This window comes from Mytilus galloprovincialis, chromosome 3 (assembly GCF_965363235.1).
Source record: "Mytilus galloprovincialis chromosome 3, xbMytGall1.hap1.1, whole genome shotgun sequence".
Lineage (NCBI taxonomy): Eukaryota > Metazoa > Mollusca > Bivalvia > Mytilida > Mytilidae > Mytilus > Mytilus galloprovincialis.
Window position 1 is genome coordinate 90,388,056 of NC_134840.1, and position 16,025 is coordinate 90,404,080.

A 16,025-nucleotide genomic window follows, 5' to 3' on the forward strand; every position below is an offset into this window, starting at 1 on the left:
CAGTGAATGTTATTTAACATTAAGATTAGAGTCTAAATACTTTTCTGACAGATAGTAAGTCATTTAAGGTCTCAACTATAAAAAGCTAGTGATTTATAAATCTATCAATACTATTGATCGAGAGTTCAATTTCACCGCCAGATATCGACTCATGGTCAATCTTCTCATCAAACTGTCTCCGTTATTTAAAAATATTTAATTATCAAATGCTATCATATTTAAGTTGACATATCATATATTTTGACTATTGAAATGATTGGTTTTTCTTTTAATCCCCTCTCAAAACAGACTATGATATCTCTTGTCTGTTTCTAGTTTAATATCATACAAAGTTTTCTGTCACCGCTTGTGTGTAACCTCTTAAAGCTCTCTGTTTAACCTCAAAACCTTTTCCATATTTCAAAATTCTTTAAAGTTTGTCAACATTTTGAAATAACGTTCATATCTTTCATAATGTCCATAAAATCCTATTCTCTTTAGATTAACCTTAGTTTCACTATTAATCACGTCCTTGGTATTCCTTTTAGTGTTTTTACTTTTTTTTCATTCAACTTATGCCAAACGTACTATTTTCCTAATGGCACTTCAAATTGTTTTTATCTATCCCTTTGCATGGTAATTGTTCAACTCGGCCTTTATGCTCATGAAATATATGCAACATGCAGTTAAACAAGCAATAATCAATCTATCAATTCACTTGCTTATTATTGTTATATATAGTAAGTTAAAATAAGTCATGCATCATGAATATAGCATAAAAATGAACAACCTTTATTAGCTTCATTCTCATTACTAGTATATGCAATTTTGATTAAGACCAATGTTCTATCAGAATTCCTCTTTTTAGTCTAATTATGATACCTAAAACCAATATGTATGAAAATCTAAATACATTTACCTTTTCATTTGTAAATTTTCTATTCCTGATGGTGAAGTTGCTTGGGAAACTTATAGAGTGTATATTTCCTATATTGTTTGATTAGTAAATTTGACCCGATTATAATTATACTATTGTCGTTAGTCCCAACTTCGCTAGACAAGGATCACGATCCAGTGATCTAGTCAACTGGATCGTAGACCTTATCGTAACCCTTGGTAAGCGGAGATGGTTCAGTCTCTGTTGGCGTATTTGAGGATAAACATTATTTCGTTAATCAAACTTTAAAGAGTAAGATGTTGATGTCTTGTATCTGTATTGAATTTCTGTACACTTTGTTGTGAGACGTACCTAATACACGAAGATCAGCGACGACTATTAGAGTGTATAATTTCGCACAAACAGTTTAAACAATGTTCACTTGTTGTCAGTATATGCGAGCACGTGTTACAATGATAAAGTCAGTAGTTTGTTATGGGTTGCCTCAAATTTTATATAATATAGATACGTATAGACCTAAACCATGATAAAAAACTATTATGTGGAGATACTCAATAAAGGTTTATTTAATGACTCCAGGGACTTAGAGATATAACCGAACGACTGAAATCCACAACTTAACAGAAGTAACCATGACATTGACGAACGACGGATACAGCAAGTGATGACTTATTCATTGTTAAGTCTGTTATCTATTTTCTGTGGTTCATTGATAATGATTCATGTTCCTTGTTTAGCTGGTTGCCTCTTGTTTAGGTGTTCCTCATGATTCAGTAAACTGTGACCTTTTGAGAACTCCTCTGTTCTGGGTGATTATTTTATACCCTGTATTTGTAGCTCTCTTGTTTAGGTGTTCTCTGGTGTTCTTTTATACCCTGTACTGTAACTTATTTCTTAACATACTCCTGAAGTGTTGACAAACTGACATTTAATGTGACCTTCAGACATAAGACATCCCTATAAGATTGAAACCGAGAATCTAGTAAGACCAAACATTATATCAGTGAGTTTGCTGCTGACAACAAGATTATTTAATTTCTATTTTTTATTAATAAAACATATAAATAATTTGGCCCTTGGGAGTCAAGTACTCAGCTAAGGGAAATTTAGCTCCAGGCCCTGTCGACGACACTTGGTGTAGATGGACCAAGCCCCATGGACATGGACACTCCGTCAACCAACCGGAACCAGATGAGTTCCTATAAGGGTATGAAGCGTTGCTCCATCTCATAGCAGGTGGCTACGATAAAGGGGGTTAGATTGACGGTGGAGAGAGAAATAAATGTAGATGTATTACATTTAATGACTTGGGGGAAATGAGAAATTAGACCAGTGGTCAATTTCGAAAGGGAGTTTTGAAATTGAAGAAAACCACTGGTTTGCTGAGACTGCTCCCATATACAGTGAGTAGTTGAAGTTGATTAAAGGGAGGTGGGTGGGTATTTTGTAACTTTATGACAACTTATGTTTGACTTTCCCTGTCAGCAGCAAAACTCAAAATGACCAACTACCTAGCATCCTTGTGAAATTTGAGAATGGAATGTATTACTCCTTGCCTTATAACCAAATAAGGAGTGATCATGTAGACTGTAGTCCAGGGGATTATCAGTACCAAAACCTGTGCTACACCCATGCAGATTATGATGTCATTAAATAAACAGCGCTTATATTTACATAATATAAGCTTCTATTTATTTAATGACTCCAGGGACTTAGAGATATAACCGAACGACTGAAATCCACAACTTAACAGAAGTAACCATGACATTGACGAACGACGGATACAGCAAGTGATGACTTATTCATTGTTAAGTCTGTTATCTATTTTCTGTGGTTCATTGATAATGATTCATGTTCCTTGTTTAGCTGGTTGCCTCTTGTTTAGGTGTTCCTCATGATTCAGTAAACTGTGACCTTTTGAGAACTCCTCTGTTCTGGGTGATTATTTTATACCCTGTATTTGTAGCTCTCTTGTTTAGGTGTTCTCTGGTGTTCTTTTATACCCTGTACTGTAACTTATTTCTTAACATACTCCTGAAGTGTTGACAAACTGACATTTAATGTGACCTTCAGACATAAGACATCCCTATAAGATTGAAACCGAGAATCTAGTAAGACCAAACATTATATCAGTGAGTTTGCTGCTGACAACAAGATTATTTAATTTCTATTTTTTATTAATAAAACATATAAATAATTTGGCCCTTGGGAGTCAAGTACTCAGCTAAGGGAAATTTAGCTCCAGGCCCTGTCGACGACACTTGGTGTAGATGGACCAAGCCCCATGGACATGGACACTCCGTCAACCAACCGGAACCAGATGAGTTCCTATAAGGGTATGAAGCGTTGCTCCATCTCATAGCAGGTGGCTACGATAAAGGGGGTTAGATTGACGGTGGAGAGAGAAATAAATGTAGATGTATTACATTTAATGACTTGGGGGAAATGAGAAATTAGACCAGTGGCCAATTTCGAAAGGGTCCAAAAAGTCAGGTGTGAAGCAGCTGAGTGACCCCCAAGGTAATAAATGGGAAAAAGTGGGTAATGGAATAAATTAACCTTCAACTACACACTGTGGAATTCTATTAAACACAATTTAAGCTGTACATAGTTTAATGATACACAATGCATAACATACACACAACTGACTATTTCATGAAAATAAAATTAGCAAGAGTTATTCTTAATGCTACATAGATTTTACAAGCATATATCTATATATACATGCAAGTATATGAAGACATACATAATTACAGTTCGAAATTTTTAATTGTTACAAATTTGTTGCTGTGCATTCTTAATAGAAGATTTATCTGTTCTTATATAGCGACAATAACTATCAGAACTCCATCTACCCAATGTTTTAATTAAGTGATCTTCAACATTAGCTTTTCCAGCACTGGTTGCTGCGCCTATACGAAAGGAATGGCCATTATATAGCTCTGCTTTGTATCCGCAGGCTTCTAATAAAAATTTTAAATTTGTAATAAAATATTTTCTTTCTAAAGCTGAAAAATTTTCATTAATGAACAAAGGATCTGAAAGTTCACATTTCCCTTTAACTGATCTCATTTGTAAGTAGTGCTTTAAAGTTGTATAAGGGCATAGGATATTGTTTAGCCTATGCAGTTGAATGTCAATGCCTTTCCTAAAAGGATCGGTTTTAGACTGCTTTAGATGAAGAATTGCAAAATCTTCATAAAATGTAACATCAGAAACACATAAATTAGATTCTGAATCAAAGTTAGATGCATTATCTACAGTAAATTCACCACAACGTAAAAATCCATGAAACGCTACTATACAAACAGTTTCCAGCATTAAGTCTATAAATTCTGAAAAAAAGCCTCTCTTCAGTTTAACACACATTTGCTTTAGTATGTCAGAAGTAATTGGAAATCTTGGCCTAACTGACTGTTTTTGTGAACGTTTAACGGACTTTAGAAATAAAGATAGTCGAACCATTGATTTGTGGTCTTTGTCTGATGATTGAAAAGGTGAGGGGATGTTGTCCTTGAGACACATGTATCTAATACCACAAATATACAGCTTAATAGTAGAATATTGTAATTTCAGAATTTGAAAACAATGACTAACGAAATAAATTAAAAGTTCTTCAGATATGGGAGGTAATTTGTTCCCAATCAGGTTGACCCCATTTAAAAGAAGAAATGTTTTGAAATGGTTATATCCTGTCTCATAAACAGCTCTTGTCCTCATAGCTACAGCATTAGACCATAATTTGTTGACTGTGTTTGTTAAGACCACATTACTTCTGACACACTGGGGCATGTATGAGGGTTCTGCTCTGCCTGGGGAGCCAATTTTCGGAAACGAGTCATCTGAAAACGAGACAAAGCATCAGAAATTTGGTTGATATGACCAGGTACATGTTTAGCACTAAAATGAAAATTAAACTGAGCTGCACACCATGTTAATTGACGCATAAGTTTCATAATTTCTAAACATTTAGAGCGTCCCTTTCTAACAATAGCAACAGTAGCTTCATTATCACACCAAAATAATATCTTTTTACAGGGCCAGAGGTGGCCCCATAACAATGCTGCTACTACAATAGGGTATAACTCAAAGAACGCCATAGACGAATTGTCAGTTAAAGTAGGTAAATTAACAGGCCAATAAGAAGAGAACCATTTGCCTTGAAAATATCCCCCAAAGCCTATTGTAGAAGCAGCATCTGTATACAATTCAAAGTCATAACTGGATGTGAAATAACAATCATGAAACATAGTAATACCATTCCAGTTTGACAAAAATCTTAACCAAAATTCTAAATCTACCTTACATTCTTTAGTTAAATGTACAAATTCATTTAAATGTTTAACAGTAGTTGACAAATTAATAAGGTATGACAAAAAAGATCTGCCAGGTAAAATAACTCTTGTGGCAAAATTAAAATGTCCCAACAACTGTAATAACTGTCTCTTTGTACAAGATGATTTTGACAACAATTTGGAAATAAACTCACATATTCTCTGTACTTTAATATTTGGAAGTCTTGCTTCCATTTTGTTTGAATCTAAAATAATACCTAAATACTCTAGACAAGTAACTGGTCCTTCAGTCTTGTGTTTGGCTATAGGAATATTTAAACGTTTAAAAATTGTCATCATTATAGCCATACTTCTTTCACCATCTTCACTTGGGTGATCAATAGTAAGAAAATCATCAAGTAGATGTAAAATGTTCTTAATCTTATAATTTTTCTCTGCAATATGGCAAATTGCTTGTGATATGGTGTCGAAAATTTTAGGACTAGACCGACAGCCAAAAGTTAATCTTACATAATAATAATAAAAAGACTGCCATTTGAAGCAAAATAAAGGCCACTGGGATGGCAAGTAAGGACAAATTTTGAACGCATCTGAGATGTCGTATTTACAAAGTGTACTGTTTCTACCTAATTTTAGAATAATTCTTATAGCATCATCAATTTTAACATAAGACATGGAACATTCTTCTTTATCAATCATTTCATTAATACTTAGAAAGTTGTCATTGTCATGTGGAGATGAAAGATCTAAAATCAAACGTTTCTTCCCAGAATATTTTCCTTCAGCAACCCCAAGTGGACTAACTCTATAATTTGCAAAAGGTAAGGACTGAAAAGGTCCATGTACAAAACCTTTTTGGCATTCATTTTTAATTAACTCTGATACAACTTTAACCTGAGACCTTGCAGAAAAATTATTTTTACACTCTTTAGATTCTGAAATATCCCCTTGAACTAAACAATCAAAACCCTGTCTCAGGCCATTACATAGATATAATACAAAATTTCTATCCGGATGTGATGATAACTCTTCCTCCAATTTATCAACATTTATTGGTGTTGAAGCTTCACACGAGAAATTTTCCTTGGATAGTCATCCTGAATTTTGTTTCTCTGGTTTATTCTTAGAGGACATAGAAGATGTTGAAGAATGAACAGGCACATTAGATTTCCTACAGGTTGCGGCACCATGGCCTGTTGCACGACATTTTGTACACTGATGGAGTAGATAACACACTTTCCTATAACAACCTTTGGGGTTATTGAAATTATTGCACATTTCCAGACCTTCATGAAATACTCTTGAACGACCTTGCTTGTCTACCGATTGTAGGTTACTAGATGAAGATGATCTTGAAGACGGACTTTCAACCTGGACTGAAGATTGCAATGGGCAGTATTGTGTAGCATGATCAATTAAATTACAGATTTTACACACATTTACTGAGGATCCTGCTGTAATTAATGAAAGGATATCACGGTCGCGGAGACTCCAATCGACTTTAACACGTTTCTCTCTCAAAAGAGCTGCAGCTTTAGCAGAAAATATTTTATGGTAATCATAAAATTTTAGGCCATGGAAATTATGGATGTTAATTATGTCGGCTTCATAAGCATCTAGTTCCTCCCTACGTTCTGGATATGCATTACACATAATTCTTTTGAATTTCCCAAAAGCTTGGATGAATTCTTGGATGGAAAGATGCCTATTTAATCTCGGATCGGGTTTGTTGGCCATGTTTACGTGTAACCCATCGGCAATTATTGAATGGGTCAGAGGAGCTTCAAAATTAGGAATGAGGAGAGTACCTAAATTAACGTCCTTACCCTCAATTATATTCCTCTGTACTGATGGTGCCACAATATCTACGTTGGAGTATGAATCCGATCGCACACCTGTTGTACCCGGTGTAATGGACGAGTATCCTAATGAGGGTGGTGTTAGCCGGCTTTGTATGGCTCCATTCCCGATGAGTGGTGCGTCCTCTGTGTTTCTGTTGTGGTACCACTGAGCGAGATCAAATTTCTTGGAAGTACTGATTTCTGAGCATTTTTGATTAGCAATAAGGCTAACTGTTTGTTGGAGACCGGATGCGCATTGTGCGACGGACTGCGAAACAATGCTGAAGGACTGCATGATTGCAGCCATGTTGTTGCCACCGACGCTGTCGAAATGTGCACTTCCGGTTGCTTCATTGCTCCGCGAACTACTTTCATCAGCTGTTGGATTACGCAATTCGTCGATCACATTTGCGGAACTGTCTGGGGCACTCGCTGAGGCTAAAGGATTCGGTACGGCGCGTTCTGGATCACTAACTTCCTCGGTCTGGGCAATAATAGCATTACCAATCTGGCGATCTTTATTTTCCAAATAAAATTGTTTAAGAACACTCTTAGCAATATTCTTGGGTACAACAATCCCCAGCTGCTGTAATTTTATCCTCAGTTGCTGTGACGTCCAATTGTCTGGGTTATTTAGGTCCAAATGTCTATTTGAATACGGCTGATTCCTTGAATTACGTCTGGAAGCCATAATTATAAAGTTCAGTATATTTGTATTTACGGGAGAGTTCTTTCAAATTGCTGTACAGTACGTGAACGGAATGTTAAATTTTCAACAATATTAAAACACTAAGTTCCTTTTAGTAAAATAATCGCAACGATCCAAAAGAAAGATAATAAGCAGTGTAGTTCGTACTCACATATATATGAAGATAAACACAAATGTCCAATTGCAATATTGCAATAATATACGGATATTAACACCTAGTTAATATTATGGTTAAAAACGATATTTTGTAACTTTATGACAACTTATGTTTGACTTTCCCTGTCAGCAGCAAAACTCAAAATGACCAACTACCTAGCATCCTTGTGAAATTTGAGAATGGAATGTATTACTCCTTGCCTTATAACCAAATAAGGAGTGATCATGTAGACTGTAGTCCAGGGGATTATCAGTACCAAAACCTGTGCTACACCCATGCAGATTATGATGTCATTAAATAAACAGCGCTTATATTTACATAATATAAGCTTCTATTTTATTGAAGTAGAAACACTATATCTCAATAATTTCTATAAATTCATGTATTCTTTGTAGTGTGCAAATCACTAATTTCTGAACTTTATTTTTGTTTGCAGGTGACATAGAATTACAAAGTTCTGTTGGGATCATACAGGTAAGGTCTAGCGCTGTAGAGATGAATATCTACATCGTTTGACTTTACATAAACAGCGAAATACTAATAATCGCTGGATCAGAGATCTAAAGCATTTTAGTCTGCAGTGCTTGACTTTGTATCTACAGCGCAGCACCTTTTATCTCCAGAACTGTTCTTTACACCTTTAGCGCTTGTATTTCATTTTGAAAAACGACAATTCTATAATTGAGACCATTCGTAAAAATGTCAGGAAAGTTGCCGAAACATCACTTTGAATGATTCCAAAATTGTTATATGCTTTAGCAAAATTTCAACGATATAAGCAAAAAAAATAAAGTTTGCGATACTGCATCCCTTCCTGGTGAAGACAAAAGACAAGCATTGTCGATTTCTAAAGAGTAATTTCGAATAATTTGGAAATAAGTTGAAAATGACCGAGATCAACATCGCAGATTTGACCTCCTTCATTGTCAACTTAGTTGAAAATACTTCAAACGCAAATCAGCACTTTCGGGAATTGCGAATTATGTGTAAACATGTACATGTATGTTCATTTTTTAATAATGTTTACTATTATTTAAATTTCTAGTTTGAAAAAAAAAACACCACTTTCATTTCTAATAATAGTACTTCAATTCTAAATGAAAAATCCTTTTAGTATTTTTTTTAATGAAAGTTTGATAAGGACATTATAATGAGACTGAACTAAATTACACTGAACGTGAAAAGGGGAATTTAATGATATGCATCAGTTTAATAACATTAAAAATGTGTTTTAATTCTAAAGTTTTATATTTCCTTAAATACTCATAAAAATGTAAATGGTAACATATATTAACTTATATATGCAGTTGTCTTATCTCTCACAAAAGTTTTCTTTTAAGCGTGAAACGCACTTAAAAAACGATCATGTTGATCAACCCAGATAGCATTATTATCATATACATCCTATACCTGTTAGATTTATGTTGCAATGATTACACACACAAATATATTTAATAGATACTTCAAAGTCAAAACATACATTTATGTTGTAATTTCTACCTGAACATTTAATAAATACGTGAATGAAAACAAAAAAAATGCAATGTTTCGCAAATATTTACATTCGTTTAATGACACCTTGCCAAAAATGGTTGTAACTTGACAATGTACACCCTGTTTAGGAACTTTGAATGAAAAATCATTTTACGCCGACTATAATAATGTTGGTGCAATAAAATGACAATCATAAACATAAAATTAAAATATTGTAAGAACAGTATTTTAAAATTTTATAAATATGCAATTCTGAAAGCTGTTATGAAAAAAAGTCCAGTTTGTTTTATATTTCACAAAAGATTATTTGGATGAATTAAGTGTTATGTGTATGAGATAAGCCAACAAATATATTTAACAAGACAGTGAGACACTTAGTGATCATATCAAACTTATTATTTATTGCATGAGGTCTTGATCAAAGATATTGTAAATATATTTCTCATAAGCTTGCATTTCGCCGTGAAGATACCTTTCTTCAGCTCAGTCCTACTTTAATTGCAAACAATCTGTAGCTGGGAGTTTGTTTTACATTGAAGTCAGTGTATATTTTTGTATAGAAATGTAAAATAAACAACAAAGAAATAGAAGAAATAAACTTGCTTAATTACTTATATTTCGGTACCCACACTTAAAGAATTAGATTTTGAATTTCGTGAATACATAAACATAAGGTTGACATAAAAGTAATTGTCTAGTAATTGACAACTGTATATGCTTGCGTGCAAAATATCTGATCTTTTCAAAACAATTTTGAATAATCACTAAGTTGTATTAAAATAGGTTTGCGGAATTTCATTTGTGGTGTTCCATCAATATGACAATCCTTATCCCTAAAAGACCTTTCGTATATTCTGTTCCTGAGTCTTATAATCCTTCAATGTATATGGAAATATAATACGGTTCTTAACTCGTCTTTAAACAAAGCAATACGCGTTTTGTCAAATTACCAACCTATATATGACAGTAGAAAATGACTAAGATGTGATTTAATGTTGTGAATTCTTTGATATGCACTTTAATTTGACTGGAAAATTGGTGGTCATTTGACGGTCAAGGTTCCACTCATTCGTTTTCATACCTATTGAATTACTTTTTAAATTACTATTTATTGTTCAAATAACAAAACAAAGGTTTAGGAAAATCGCATTAAGGTTTTCCATGGTATCATTTGATAAAAAAAGATTTACAAAGTATATGGTATAGTTTTCATTGATTCACACTTTTTGTGTGAAATTTAACACTGTATGACAGTTAACACCCTATTTAATGATTGAAACAGATCGAAATATACAAAATGCGGACAAACTTCAACGGTTAAGGTTTTATATATTCTGTGTACCTCTTTTTCTTAGTTTAGTTTCATAGGTTTAAACTTTAAGTGAACAAAACCGCTATATTAAATGTTTATATAATGATACATTAATCAAAACATTAATTCTGAACATATAAACTAAGATATAAGGTAAAACTATGTACGATATCTACATTAGATACTGTTATTTTGATAATATACTTGATATACTTGAAGAAAAGAGTAGTCGTTTAAATATCTTCACAGCAGATCTGAGTTGTTTAATATTTCATACAAATGTATTGACTGGCTAGATGTGGTTTGTACATTCATGTAAAGAGGGGAGGGGGGAGGGGGTAGAAATTTCTGTCAGTTACATTATAACAATATTGAGAAGATATAGATGACCATGCCAACTGTACGAACAAACAAAAGAGAAACTTGATGACGGAAACGTCAAAACACAGAGAATTGTTGTGCCATTTAAAAAACAGAAAATGGCATAAAGATACAGTTGAAACAGTAGTAATGTGTTCCAGAACATGAAATCTCAAATGCAATAAACCTACAGACAAAAAAATAGCTAAACAAGGAAATACCACTGTAGTCAACTTTTTAATAGTGCTGTGCATCAAGGAAGATATATCATGAACTGTGGGACAACATCACGCAGTGCAGAAATATACATTTTACACCAAGCTATATATTGACTAAAAATAGATAAGTGGCTAAACAAATCACAAATCAGTTACCGAAAAGAAACAAAGTAGTCTAGTATGATAGACTACATCACAAAATCAGTTACCAGAACAAAACAGAATAGTCTCTGATCAGTTAGTTGCACGAAACAGAGTAGTTTATAGCTGAACATATCACAAATCAGTTACCAAAACGAGACAGAGTAAGTAGTCTGACAGAAAACATCACAAAATCAGTTATCAGATAGAAACAGAGTTGTCTATGACAGAACACATTACACAATCCGTTACAAGATAGACACAGAGTAGTCTATGACAGAACACATTACACAATCCGTTACCAGATGGACACAGAGTAGTCTATGACAGAACACATCACACAATCCGTTACCAGATAGACACAGAGTAGTCTGACAGAACACATCACATAATCCGTTACCAGATAGACACAGAGTAGTCTATGACAGAACACATCACACAATCCGTTACCAAATAGACACAGAGTAGTCTATGACAGAACACATCACAAATTCCATTACTAGAAAGAAACAGAGTAGTCTATGTCGTAGTGAGACTAGTCAGTCTAGTCGTGTTATAGACAATGCGTGGTACAGTTGTGCTGTTTTTGTGTGATGTCCTATGCTGTTTTACGTGTTCGTTTTTATTCTATGGTTGGTTATTCAGCACCTCGGTGTTGACATTGTCATTTTTTTAATAAATATACTGTTTGCAAAATTAAAAATTATTATAAATACTAAGGATTTTCTTATCCAAGACATAAATAACCTTAGCCGTATTTGGCACAACTCTTTGGAATTCTGGGTCATCAATGCTCTTCAACTTTATACTTGTTTGGCTTTCTGACTTTTTTTAACTGAGCGTCACTGATGAGTCTTATGTAGATGAAACGCACGTTTGGCTAATTAAATCATAATGCTGGTTCCTTTTTGCATGTCGAAATGTATTATTGTATTGTTTATTTGTGTCTTCCTCTGTCCCGAATCTTGAATGTATTTGTACTGCAGTCCTGTCATGTAATGTTGTCCTTTTAGTGTTATATTTAAGATTACCATTAAAGCGCGTGGTTTTGCTAGCCACAATACCAGGTTTAACCCACCATTTTTTTCTTAAAATGTCATGTAACAAGTCAGTCTATTGTGTCGTAGTTCTCTTATATTTGATGTGTTTCCCTCAGATTTAGTTTGTAACCCGGATTAGTTTTTTTCTCAATCGATTTATGAATTTCGAACAGCGCTGTACTACTGTTGCCTTTTTTATATAGTTAATGTGTTTCCCTCGGTTTTAGTTTGTAACCCTGATTTGTTTTCTCTCAACCGAGTTATGACTTTAGAACAGCGGTATACTACTGTTGTCTGTATCCATGACAGAGCACATCACAGAATCAGTTACCAGAAATACTCTTTGGCACTAAATTGGTTAATCTGCCAGCAACTCTTTGAGGGGTATGAATGTGACCTGTTGCAAAACAAAACTTCTACTCCTATCCAACATAACATTTCACTTAAATGGCAGTTCAAATTTACCATTCTTTATCCATGTCACATCTTGCAGAACCGGTTATCAATAGTTCATTGCTAAATGTGTTGAATATCATAGAAAACTGTCCAAGACTGGACGCTAAGCAATCAATAGGCAATCATATAACTTAGTACGTTTGAAGTTAAAACAAAATGTAAGAAAAATTAATTGTGTTATCTAAGACTTTATTTTTGTACTTGCACCAAACATATCTATCAGAGAAGTTCAATTCTTGAGCGACAACATTTTTTTGTTTATCCTTTTGTGTAAGTACTTGCCGTGTCTTGTCTCATAAATTCTATATGTGTCAAAGCATGAATACAATTCTTGCAACTCTATTAAACGAATTGACGATTTAATTGAAGTTTTACTTTTCTATATTGTTAATTCAATAAACTAAAGAAATAGAAATTGAAAAAAGGTTAATTATGATGCAACACTTCAGTTGGAAAATAACCAACGTCTATAAATACGATAGGTGATTTATGCAACTGAATTGTTCATTCAAATTAATAGTGACATATCATGCAAGGAGGTAATTGTGGTGTTTGCGTTCATTTCTCTATTGCACTTTAACGTGCAAAAAATTGAAAATTACTTTAATTGCTAAACTGGTAATTTTGTCATGTTAACACTTTAACCATCCCTTTTGTTGTAATATATCTAAAACTGACATTTTAGTTTAGAGAAGGCAGACATGTCGACGTTTTCATTATATGGTTTAATCTGATAGATTTGTTTGTTGCAACATGCAATTATATGATAACAGGGAAAAACTGTTTACTTATAACAGAAAAAATAAGTTAACTTTAATGGATTTTTTTTTATATAATTTAAATGAAATTACCCTAACCGTTTACTTGAGTTAATTTTGTGTTATTAGACCGATTTTATTCAATGTAATATAAGTACATTATTTACATTTTAGTAAATTCTTTCCTTACAGATTGATCAGAACAAAACGTACATAGACCGCCAAACGAAACAAACAGGAACGTGAAATAAAAAAAGTTAAAAGAAAATAACATTAAATTATTATAGAATAATTGGCCTTTTTAACTCAATTGGATTCGAGCGTCACTGATGAGTCTTTTGTAGACACAACTCGTGTCTGGCATAAATACAAAATGTAATCCTGGTATCTATGATGAGCTTATTCATCATGTCAACTGAGACCAAAAGTAAACAAGAGTGCATACGCTGAAATGTCTCACCTGTTTTACTTAGGATTGCAGTCATGCTAAAATTCTGTTATATGAAGGTTTTACAACGTAAACCTAACAATCTCATTGATCCATAAAAGTGATGACTATGTCAGACATACATGTACACCTAGCAATCATTCCATACACCAAATATAGTGGTCCCATCACTTATAGTACTCAAGAAACAATCATGTAAACAACAAAATATTAACATAGGCCAATGAACCATTAAAATGAGGTCAAGGTAATATCAACCTACCAGACAGACATGTACACCTTACAATCATTACTATACAGAATATAGCTGACCTGTTCTTTGTAGTAACTAGTTCGTGTTAGGTGAAACCTGATAGACAGACATGTACACCTTACAATCATTATAATTCAAATTCTATACATGAAATAAAGATGACCTATTTTTAATGGTATAGATATAAGACTTGAACACAAAAACCTTACCTATATCACTGATCCAGGAAATGAGGTTGAGGTCAAGGTTGAGGTCAAGTAAACTTTTTCCGATAGACATGTAGACCTTGTAAGGATCCCATTTAGCAAATATAACTATCCCACTATTCATGACAATTTTTTTTTAAATTCTAAGCAAGGAAATGAGTTGAAGGACAATAGAAATGTGATAGGTAGAACCTTTGTAATATAAGCCATCTGCATACAAGGCATCCCACTCATCTTCCCTAATTAACTAAAAAAAGTTTTATAAAAACTGTTTAGACGCTGCAGGTTAGTAATACATATTTCTCACATTCTTTGCAGGGAGACAAAAAAATTATGATTTTGAAAATTATTGATTGAAGTTATACTAAAGTTGTGACATATGACTAAATTTTCTTCTAAGAAGTTTTAGAGAGAATGGTTATGAAGCAAAAAAATTCTTTCCCAGGTTTTTTTTTCCGAAAGTGTGAAATAATGACATAACTCAATATCTATATTTTCCTTTTATTCAGCAATGTACTTTCATCATGGCTCTACATTCATCAATTAACTGACACAACAAACTACCTTATATATCCAACATAATGATGATAATGAGATGATCACAAGCCCTGATCATCACCTTTACAATACAGGTAATACTATATATATCATCCAATCAAACCACCCATATAATAATAACTTGAAGCTTTTTTTTTTATATATTACAGTTTGTTTGGCTCATAGAATTACTTTGAAAGCAAAGTTATTTAATTGTTAAAATTGTGGCTTTTATTTATATATGAATTCACCACAATATTACCAATGTAAAACTCCACCTCTATCAAACAGTTTACGAATAATTTTGAAATCACAATGAACTTTCACACACCAATCTAGAGTTGTTTTTAATGAGTTACACCTATTGACCAGAGGTAAATCAGCATAAACAACCTCACCAAACAATCGATTCTTACTATGACATAACAACATAAACATTGTGACATAAGAAATATACGTCAAAGTCGTTCATACAATAAACAACTATAAGCAAACTCTCTCATTTATAACAAACTATATATATATATATATTAGAATAAAATTAATGGACCTCTATCACACACACACATACATGCTTATATATACAGTCACACATACATACAATAATGGAATGATAAATGGCTAGCACCTCAATGATCAGTTATACATAAACATTCATTTAAAAGATCAGTGACCGGTACAATGTATGGGTGAAAGTGTGAATGAAATGGAGATCTGATATTTTTAGGAATATCTTAATGATTGTAAACAGAGATTAAATTTAAAAAATCAGGAACAAATTGCATATAACAGAAACTCCTTCATCTCAGACATAATTATTTTGACCTTTTGTTTCTTAATTTCTTCAAAGTAATTACCTTCATTATCTGAAATGTTTCAACCAAAAATGTGAAATGCAAAGGATGTATAATTACTCTGCATAT

The 16,025-nt window shown here is 33.2% G+C and overlaps 1 long non-coding RNA gene across 1 annotated transcript; it reads right to left on the reverse strand.

Annotated features, from left to right (window-relative positions):
• Positions 1-1,904: 1,904 nt before the first annotated feature.
• On the reverse strand, positions 1,905-8,208 carry LOC143069340 (uncharacterized). The gene is made up of 2 exons (XR_012976366.1): positions 6,999-8,208; positions 1,905-4,719 (listed from the first exon to the last, which is right to left on the reverse strand). It is a non-coding gene; the product is annotated as an uncharacterized LOC143069340 (long non-coding RNA).
• Positions 8,209-16,025: the final 7,817 nt, after the last annotated feature.